At 39.2% G+C, this 10,000-nt stretch overlaps 1 long non-coding RNA gene and 1 other non-coding gene across 3 annotated transcripts in view; one reads left to right on the plus strand and one right to left on the minus strand.

The window, feature by feature from the left end:
* The window catches only part of LOC123504629, a 173,556-nt gene that overhangs the window by 54,173 nt on the left and 109,383 nt on the right, over positions 1-10,000 (minus strand). The gene's annotated exons all lie outside the window — the stretch shown is intronic.
* Positions 488-559, plus strand: Trnap-agg. Its single transcript has one exon. It is a non-coding gene; the product is annotated as a tRNA-Pro (tRNA).

Genomic DNA, 10,000 nt, shown 5'->3' on the forward strand with positions numbered 1-10,000 from the left:
CAGTATGCTGAACAAGTCGCTTAATAAACACAATGCAGCAGACACACAACAACGCGGGGTTCTACATACACACAATACACACAACACACACACACACACACACACACACACACACACACAACACACACACACACACACACACACACACACACACACACACACACACACACACACACACAGAGTAAGCATATATATGAATAAAAAAAATATCAACCAACAATACTCAACACTGTAGAGCCAAAACTACTTGTTGCTTCACACCCAAAAGTTAATAACAATAAATAACGCGCTGCATACACAGTCAAATGTGTTTACAGGAAAGGCAGAAAAATAAAACTACTGTCAACTGCAATAGGGCAATAAATAAAAATAGTTGACAATGACAGAGGTAAGAATTAGTTGCACCTGCGATGTGTTACGTCCATACACGTGAGAGGCCTCTCTCTCTCTCTCTCTCTCTCTCTCCCAGCTTACTGATTCCTGTATCGGCCTGTTGGTCTAGGGGTATGATTCTCGCTTAGGGTGCGAGAGGTCCCGGGTTCAAATCCCGGACAGGCCCTTTTATCGTTCTATGATGACATTTTTCTTAAGTTCTTAATATTGGACAGCAACAAAAATTAAAGAAAAAACAAACTTTTCTATAAATTAAACTATGAAAATGATCGTAAATAACAATGTTTTTTTTTTACTGTGTTTTGAAATGAAAACAGTTTAATAACTTTGCGTTTAGTTGTACACAAACAAGATGAAAACATATCGTATCAAATTTTGTTTATTGATGGAGAGATTGATGGATAAAGCTGTGTCTTAACTATTGTTTCTATGAAAAGAAAATATGGCAACGGCGATTAATTTCTGTTAAGAGCCGATATGCCAAGGATGCATAAAGCAACCGCCTGATTCTAAGTTGAGTGCTGCAGCATTACCTTTGGGGTCCGAGTGGTCTCCAAGCGCACGGGTTCGAATCCTGTCCATGGTCCGAGTGTAAGTAGGGCTTCCTCATTCAGGGCAACGGTTTCCTAGCGGGTGGGCTTTGCGATAGGAGGTGCCCCGAAAAAGTATCCCTTTCAGCCCATAAATTCCCGTGAAAAGCCCACATGGTGTAAAAAAAAAAAAAAAAATTCAATGAAATAGCAGTAAGCTGATAGGTGTAATGTAATGTTCATTTATGAATAAAACGAAAAAAAAAGTAAAATCGATGTCAATGGCGCGATGAGAATGAAAGCGCTAGCGGTAAGATATACATTAAACTGTTTTCTATCTATCGCTGACACCAAGAACGACACCGCCACGTTATCAAACTAAGAAATAAAGGTAATGATGTCAGACTGCGGCAACTGTGACCCACTCTCCCACCTGACAGTATCGAACGGCAGAAAACACCGGCAGAACAGACTTTCTACCATTATATTTGAATACAGACTGATTATAAAATGACCACTCCCGAGGTACGGCTTGTTGATAGGCACACCCGACTCTCGACTCAATTACTGATACACATGGCTCATTAGCGCGAATCGGCTCAGTCCCACCTTAGAGTGGTTTGTGTTGAGTTAGGTTAGTTGAAGACAAGCACCACTGCAGACAAAACTTCTACATAGGAAATGTTTAGCAAGCTATTATCCTTAAACCAGTTCTTTATCCAAGGACTCAGTAAAAATCTTTCCTTTAATGATATATTAAAGAACAATTTCAAAGGTAACAGAAGTTCTTCTTGAGAGAGAGAGAGAGAGAGAGAGAGAGAGAGAGAGAGAGAGAGAGAGAGAGAGAGAGAGAGAGAGAGAGAGAGAGAGAGAGAGAGAGAGAGAGAGAGAGAGAGAGAGAGAGAGAGAGAGAGAGAGAGAGAGAGAGAGAGAGAGAGAGAGAGAGAGAGAGAGCCGCAAATCTTTAACATAAATAATATTATCCCTAATAAAACCTTTGTTTTTACTGAAGCCATAAAATCTCGGTATTGGATCGGTTTTGCATGGAGGAGTGAATAATATCAACTACTTTTTACTTTATTGTAATGCTGATTAAGTGAAACCTAAAAAAGGAAACAGAGGCCTGGATTGGAAAGGACAATCCTGAATGTGGAATGCTGTGTTATTTACATTACTAACGATTCAGGAGTTATGTAATATTTTATTAAATACTAAAGTTGAAAAACATATTTATTTTTCTCATGGGAAGCAGTGAAAAGTGTTGAAGCTTTGAAAAACTTGTGAGATATGAAATGTATTACTGAAATTTAAAGTAACTTTTAAAACATTAATAATCTCGCCTTTTTCTAAACCACATGTTAAATTATGTAAAAAAAAAAAAAAAAAAAAAAAAAAAAGATAATATATATATATATATATATATATATATATATATATATATATATATATATATATATATATTTGTTTTGTAAAAGTCGAAATATGATATGATTACAGTTGTCCAAAGCAATGAAAGAATACACCTTAATAATAACATCAACAACAAGAAAAGATTAGAATACCAAGTCACTTCATGTTTTTTTATTCTTCATTCAAACGGAGCAAGGAAGCCGAGATGCCAAAAGTAACGGAAGGCAGTTTTAAAAGTTGAATAATTCTAACTTAAGACTGTATTGGAATGCCAAGAAGTGATTGCAAAATTTGTTACAGTAAAGCAAAATTCTTATTCGCTCGATTTTCTGCGTCAGACATTATGTTGACCATTCTCTTTATGGAGGAGACAAAACTGGTAAAGGACAACAAATATTGCTATCAAAAAGGCGCACTGAGACGTCGCTCCCTAAATAGGTCAAAAGAGTTAGCCAAAAGAAGGCGATAAATGTCTTGAAACTTTCCTCTTAAATGAGTTCACGTCATAAGTAGGTGGAGATACAGAACCAAACAGTTCTAGAATTTACCAGAGAACAAAATAACAGTTAGCATGGAAATAGCGGTAGAAGATAATAAGAGATTTAGCATTGCGGCGGTGAGAAGGAGGCTGAAGAGTCAGAGGAGAGGATTTTATGAGACGAAAACATCTTGATTCCACCCTATCTCGAAAAAAAAAAACAGTATGAAAAGAAATCCTCCTTCCCCTTTAATGTGAAGCATGTTCCATACATGGGCGCATAAGGCCGCTGTACAGAGTTAGCTGTTGAGTTTTAAGAAAACAGGCGAAGATCACTCAAGAACACCCAAATTCATAGAAGCTGCATTGGCTAGGGAAGAAAAGAGAAGTTTCCAGCTTAGATTATAAATAAAGGACAGACTACTGATGTTCAGCCTCGAAGAAAATAAGAGTGTCATTGAAGAAAATTATAGTCTGGAAGGTTGTGTCGAAAAATTGAGTCTTTGAGGCATGCTCTGCCCCAATAAGAAAGACAAATCAACTGTAGAGCAATCTTAACGGAAGCCGTATAGAATGATGGAATGCTCTGAAGTGATAGAAGTTTATGAACATTCCACTTGATATTAAAACAATAGGACGGTAGTTTGAAGGTTAGAACGATCACCCATTTTTAGAAACAGGGTGAATGTAGGTAAACCTCCAGCAAGAAGGAAAGAATAGAAATCGAAACGCATAGTTGAAATAAATCCTTCGGGAAGGCATATTTCCACACAGCAGTATATTAACATCACTAGGTAAAAGTAACTCGTAAGCGCGATAAGTACCCTCATAACAGCATTTTTCACTGTCAACACACTAAGTGAGAAAAAGTAATGCTCTGCTTGAATTAAAATAATACTAACTTCTTAGGAAATGCTTCCATTTGACACCACAAGATAACATTTATTTTTTCCTGCGAAATCAATAGTTTATGCATGATGCTTCACGTTTAAATGGTAAGGATTTAACACATGCGTTCTTTATCGCACTAATGTTTCACGAGTGTAACTGAAGCTTCCCCTGCTCTCTTGCAGCTTTGACTCATATCTAATAGTACACGCGGCCACCCTCTCTGAACACACCTCCACACAAACTGGAATGTTTAGGTAGTTTATTTGAAAGCACAGGTTCATATGCCCCTTTTTTCACTAGTCGGAGAAATATGCATTTTTTGTTTTGTTTTGTTTGTGTTTCCTCTTGTGGCCACCAGGACACTGAGCTTCAGGCGCCAGACGCAGCCGTGTTCCGCTCTCTCTCTCTCTCTCTCTCTCTCTCTCTCTCTCTCTCTCTCTCTCTCATTAACTAGTTTCTCTAACTTTTATGAAAAAAAAGCCTTTATGGTGAATAATTTCGGTTTATGCTAGAATCTAAACCACCCATTTATAAATGATTAAACAGCAAATGTTTTTATCCTATAACTGCGAATGATATAGATTATATTAGTCAGTCATGATGTGTGAGCAATTAGATCATTAATCTTTTAATCATTTGTGTGTGTGTGTGTGTGTGTGTGTGTGTGTGTGTGTGTGTGTGTGTGTGTGTGTGTGTGTGTGTGTGTGTGTGTGTGTGTGTGTGTGCGCGCGAGTGGAAGGGATAGATATACTCTCTTAACACCTTAACAACATGGAAAGTTAACCATTTGAAAAAAAAATATATATATATAAAGAAAATAAAGTAGAAACAAAGTGACACAAAATGGGCTATAACTTTCAACGTGACAGCAACAACACCACACACGCTACTTCTTCACAATCAAGATATGTTTCCAACATTTCCTCCTCCTCTTCCTCCTCCTCTTCCTTTTATTATTAACTACTACCCTGCCATCTCTCTCTCTCTCTCTCTCTCTCTCTCTCTCTTTCATATACTGCACATCTCATCCCATCCCATCAAACGAGCTGCGAATTGCAGCGGCTTCTCAAATGGCAGACAAAGATTTCAGCACTGAGCTGCGGAACAATGTGTATGAGAGAGAGAGAGAGAGAGAGAGAGAGAGAGAGAGAGAGAGAGAGAGAGAGAGAGAGAGAGAGAGAGAGAGAGAGAGAGAGAGAGAGAGCGTGTGTAAGAGATTTTTTTTTCAGAAAAGATAAGAAATGTAATCATAACACGTACCCAGCAAAGAACTACGTGACAAGAGAAGTGATGCACGGACTGACTGACGGAGGGTAAGAGAGGCAAAAGAGTATGTTAACAAAGGAATTAATGGTATAATGGTCGCTATGAGTGCAGAATTACCCTATCTGTTTGAAGGTAAAGCATTTCTCGTTAAAACTATCTAGATCTTTATGACAATGCACAAATTATCTAGATGGTTATATCGAGGAATATCATGCATTCACTCAGTGGTCGTACTTTACATTGTGTTAAGCCCAGCAGTACCAGGAGACGTCTTCATATTTATTCTGGTTACTATTTGACGATTTTAAACAGCTTAATAAACGTAGGGAGTAAAATAGTGAAGACTCTGGATCATCAACCTTCTGACCTCCATAGAATCTTGCTAGTGAAAATAAAATCGTCTAATCACACCCAAACTCATGTTAAAAATGCGTCCCTATACTGAAGGGGTTATGGTTTTTTGTGTTCTTTCCTTGTGAAAACTTTGCCGTTCCAGTATTTGTTTGTCTAAAACTTGTTCCTATTCGGTGAACTTTATTTTGTTAAAAAAAAAAAAAAAAAAAAACGTCTCGTTATCATTTTCATAATTATGTTATGCACACACCAAGTACTAGTATATTGCTTCTGCAGGTAATCTGCATCATTTTCTTGGATATGGGAAGGCTGTTGTGTGTTGTGTGTGTGTGTGTGTGTGTGTGTGTGTGTGTGTGTGTGTGTGTGTGTGTGTGTGTTTGGCAGTGGGGCTCCAGAAACCAGTGGCCATCACAGCGGGCAGCATCTGCAACTCCCTCTTGGAGTCCACCATTTCACCGCCACTTCACAACCACCACCACCAGTACCAACCCCACAGCCACCACCCGGGACTGATGCAAATCTGAACGACTTCTATGAATAATTAGTGAAGAAGTTTTAATGAGAGAAAAGAAAAGTTACCTTGCAATATAATTGAAGCTGTAATTCAGACACAATGGATAGTAAAGTACTATGATAAATGAATTTGCAGCCAAAAAAGGAAAATGAGAAACTTAAATAGCTTGGTAAAAAGAGTATTAGTAGATTATTTGACATTTTTCTTTGTGGAATTTTGCTGACACAAGGAAATTGATCAGAATCAGTAAGATCACCAAAATTCATGATTGACACAGACTTCGTTAAAAGATGGCAGGGCGTCAGGTGTGGCAAATAGCATGGCAAGGATGGCAGATATCTAATTGAACCGTGAACTGTTCTCATCACCAGGTAATCAGTACATTGGAGTAATGGTCCTCCATATAAATAAGAGCATAAAAAGAATGAAAAGCAGAAAAAGAAAAACGTTATACTTCCCTGAAAGTAAGTGGTGCACGGAGACCACCGCATCGGAAGCAGGAAAGACCCCACAAGCTGGCGATATATTGGTGCGGAATCTGTGGGACCTTCCTCGATGAACCTGTACTCTCAGGATAATCGAACTCGGCAAGGGGATTGGGTACGATAAACGGACGTTCTCAAGGGATATTGGCTCTGGAGCCACACTCGTCTACTGATTTGAAGCAAGACCAAGGCAGGAGAGACAAAACACACCTAAGAAGAGGGACGACGAAGGAAGCAAACAGGTAATTAGTAGATTTATGTATAGACATAAACTATGCGTACATCTTCATACACAAAGATAGGATCCTGGATTGTTTATTGACCACAGTAAGTCAAGTGTACAATTTCAAATACACACCCACCCACCCACACCCACACACACACACACACACACACATGTAATTTCTTAAGGTGTCCTTCAAGAAATGTATAAGTTAAGCATTTCTTTTAAATCTTCACCAAAAACTAATTTCTAGAAATACGTTAAGAATCGACAGTCTATCAATAACGCTTAGCATTTGCTCCTAGAAACTACTGACTGAATGGACTGCTACCAGGAAACAATACATGGTTTCAGATTGTGCGAATTGTGAGAACCTGAGGGAATAAGGAGACGACGGTGTGGTGTATGGGCAGCTTGTGATGCTCCTGTGTGCGGGTCCAGGAGGCTCACTGTCCACGAATGTATTCCAAGCGAAGAGAAATGGAGGGATTGTCTATAACCAAGATGAATAGGACCCAGTGTGTGTGTGTGTGTGTGTGTGTGTGTGTGTGTGTGTGTGTGTGTGTGTGTGTGTGTGTGTGTGTGTGTGTGTGTGTGTGTGTGTGTAAGACATTGAGATAACAAAATTTGTAATCTAAAAAGATCCTTACCGAGGTACTCAAGACAACCAAGACCACCACTACTACTACTATTACTACTACTACAATTACTACTACTACTACTACTACTACTACTACTACTACTACTACTACTACTACTACTACTGCTACTGCTGCTGCTGCTACTACTATATCTCTATCACTCCTACAAGAATTATTACTTATATCAATACTATCATTACTACTATTACTAGTACTACTTTTACTGCTACCGCTTTTGTTTTTTTACATCTGGTAATGTATTAACGTTCAAAAAAAATTCAACAATGTTACGAAACACATATGCAACACTGGGCAAGAGATACCAGGCGTTTATATTCCCCAGCTTTCTTGATACACCAAAATCCAAGGCAAGTGTATATGTATCCCTGCCTTCTTTCTCTCTCTCTCTCTCTCTCTCTCTCTCTGTATGCGTGTGTGTGTGCGTGTGCTTGTGCGTGTGCGTGTGCGTGTGCGTGTGCGTGTGCGTGTGCGTGTGTGTGTGTGTGTGTGCCTCATTACCTATAATGATCAGACTCTCTCCCCTCATGGCTATTCTCTTCTGTCCTTTACATTAATGGACGCGTCACAATCCTCGAGGTTATTAAGACTGATTTGCTTATCTTTATCTGTTACTTTTAATTTAATTGCATGTTTAGATATTTTTCAATGGAATGAGTTCCATGGCTAAGGAACAAAATTACAAGCATGTCTTTTAAGTGTGTTAGATTATGACTGTTTAATAAAAGATTCGATATCTGTTTATCTATCAATTGATATATATTTACAAAAACTTTCTTTACCATGAATAAAGTGCATCCGTGTTTATTGTGATAGAAGTAAGAATTTATTTTTGTTAAGGTAAATAGTCTTGCCAAAGCGTGTGATTCTGCCGTACACCATGCAACGACATACAACACGACACCCAACACGATATGTACACCACACACACACACACACACACACACACACACACACACACACACACACACACACACACACACACATGCCACATCACATGCAAGGTTCACTGGTGTGCCTAGGGGAACAAACAGGAACATAGAACACACCTACACCACGAACCGGAATTGAGTGAAGAGTGCGTGCCTCGACACAAAGGAATAAATAAAATCCCGTTTTGTCTCTTTTTTAAAGTCTTTTGAATGATCCACGAGATTCAGATCTACTTCTACAGTATACGAAGTTACATGTAATAAGAATATCCCGTGTAGAATGTAAAACTCAAACGTATAGTTTCTTGATACTCAAGGTAAATCAGTGTTTGTTTGGCAGTGCCGAGACCACGCAAAGCTTGTCTCGTCCTTTCCCCTCACCGCAGCAGGCAGGAGGCACCCAATATGTCTCAGTTCCTTGGGGCTTCCGGGACTATTTCTCAAAGACAGCCACTCCACAGCGAGGCGTGGCCATCCCCTCCTCCACATGGCGGCAACCACATCCATCTCTCTCTTTCTCTCTCTCTCTCTGTGTGTGTGTGTGTGTGTGTGTGTGTGTGTGTGTGTGTGTGTGTGTGTGTGTGTGTGTGTGTGTGTGTGTGTGTGTGTGTGTGTGTGTGTGTGTGTGTGTGTGTGTGTGTGTGTGTGTGTGTGTGTGTGTGTGTGTGTGTGTGTGTGTATTTTCCTTGCACGTACACACAAACTCACGCATACGCACACACACACACACACACACACACACACACACACACACACACATACAAACACACAGAGAGAGACAGAGAGAGAGAGAGAGAGAGAGAGAGAGAGAGAGAGAGAGAGAGAGAGAGAGAGAGAGAGAGAGAGAGAGAGAGAGAGAGATTGGTTAAGAAAAGGCCGCGTGAATGCAAGACCTTACAACCATAACGAGTCTGAAAAGGAATTTTAATTCGTGAACTGTTCATTAAGTTCATATAAATTTCCCTTAAGAAACATAAATGCAGTTCTTAAGCAGGTTTTCTTTCTAGTAGCTGAAGGAATTTAAGAAGAGAGAGAGGTAAAGGATATTGAAAGAAGGGAAGAGAGAGACACAAGTGTTCGGAGACACACGTGTGGCGAAGCAATATGAAAGCCGCCCAGCGTATCATACCACAACAAACCACCGAGCCGCACTGTTTCAACATTTCCAAACACTACATTCCGACAGCTTGCCGTCCCTCACACTCCCTTTCCCGCGCCACTTGTCGCTCCCTCACAACGACCACAGACTCGCCATTGTGATGACTGAAACCATCTACATACGACACACGCTCTGTCGGATTTCTGACGCATTGCTTTTTTTTTTTTTTTTTTATCTTTTTTCTATTATCATGATTCCACAAATCCCTTACATTAACGTACCAAAAAATCATCATCGGTATCAAAAAATTGAATTGTTTTTAGTACAAAATTTTTCCATTTTCTATACTGTTGAAAATATTATATTATATTATATTATATTATATTATATTATATATATATATATATATATATATATATATATATATATATATATATATATATATATATTTTTTTTTTTTTTTTTTTTTTTTTTTTTAGTGGTACCCATATTAGGGCCCATATCACCACCCAAGCGCATCTTTGGTGTAACCACCTAGCATCATGGTGACATGTAAGTAACTTTAAACCATTCGACAAATGGCATAGCTTCAAAAGTGATATGTGGTAGGATTAGAACCTACGTCTGACCGATTCCCCGCTCACCACCGTGTTTGCGTAATTCACCTCGGTTGCCTGCTGGTCACCCAGCTAGTCTTCCCCATTACGGAGCGAGCTCAGAGCTCATAGACCGATCTTCGGGTAGGACTGAGACCACACACTCCACA

Source organism: Portunus trituberculatus, chromosome 16 (assembly GCF_017591435.1).
Source record: "Portunus trituberculatus isolate SZX2019 chromosome 16, ASM1759143v1, whole genome shotgun sequence".
In the NCBI taxonomy this organism is placed as follows: Eukaryota; Metazoa; Arthropoda; class Malacostraca; order Decapoda; family Portunidae; genus Portunus; species Portunus trituberculatus.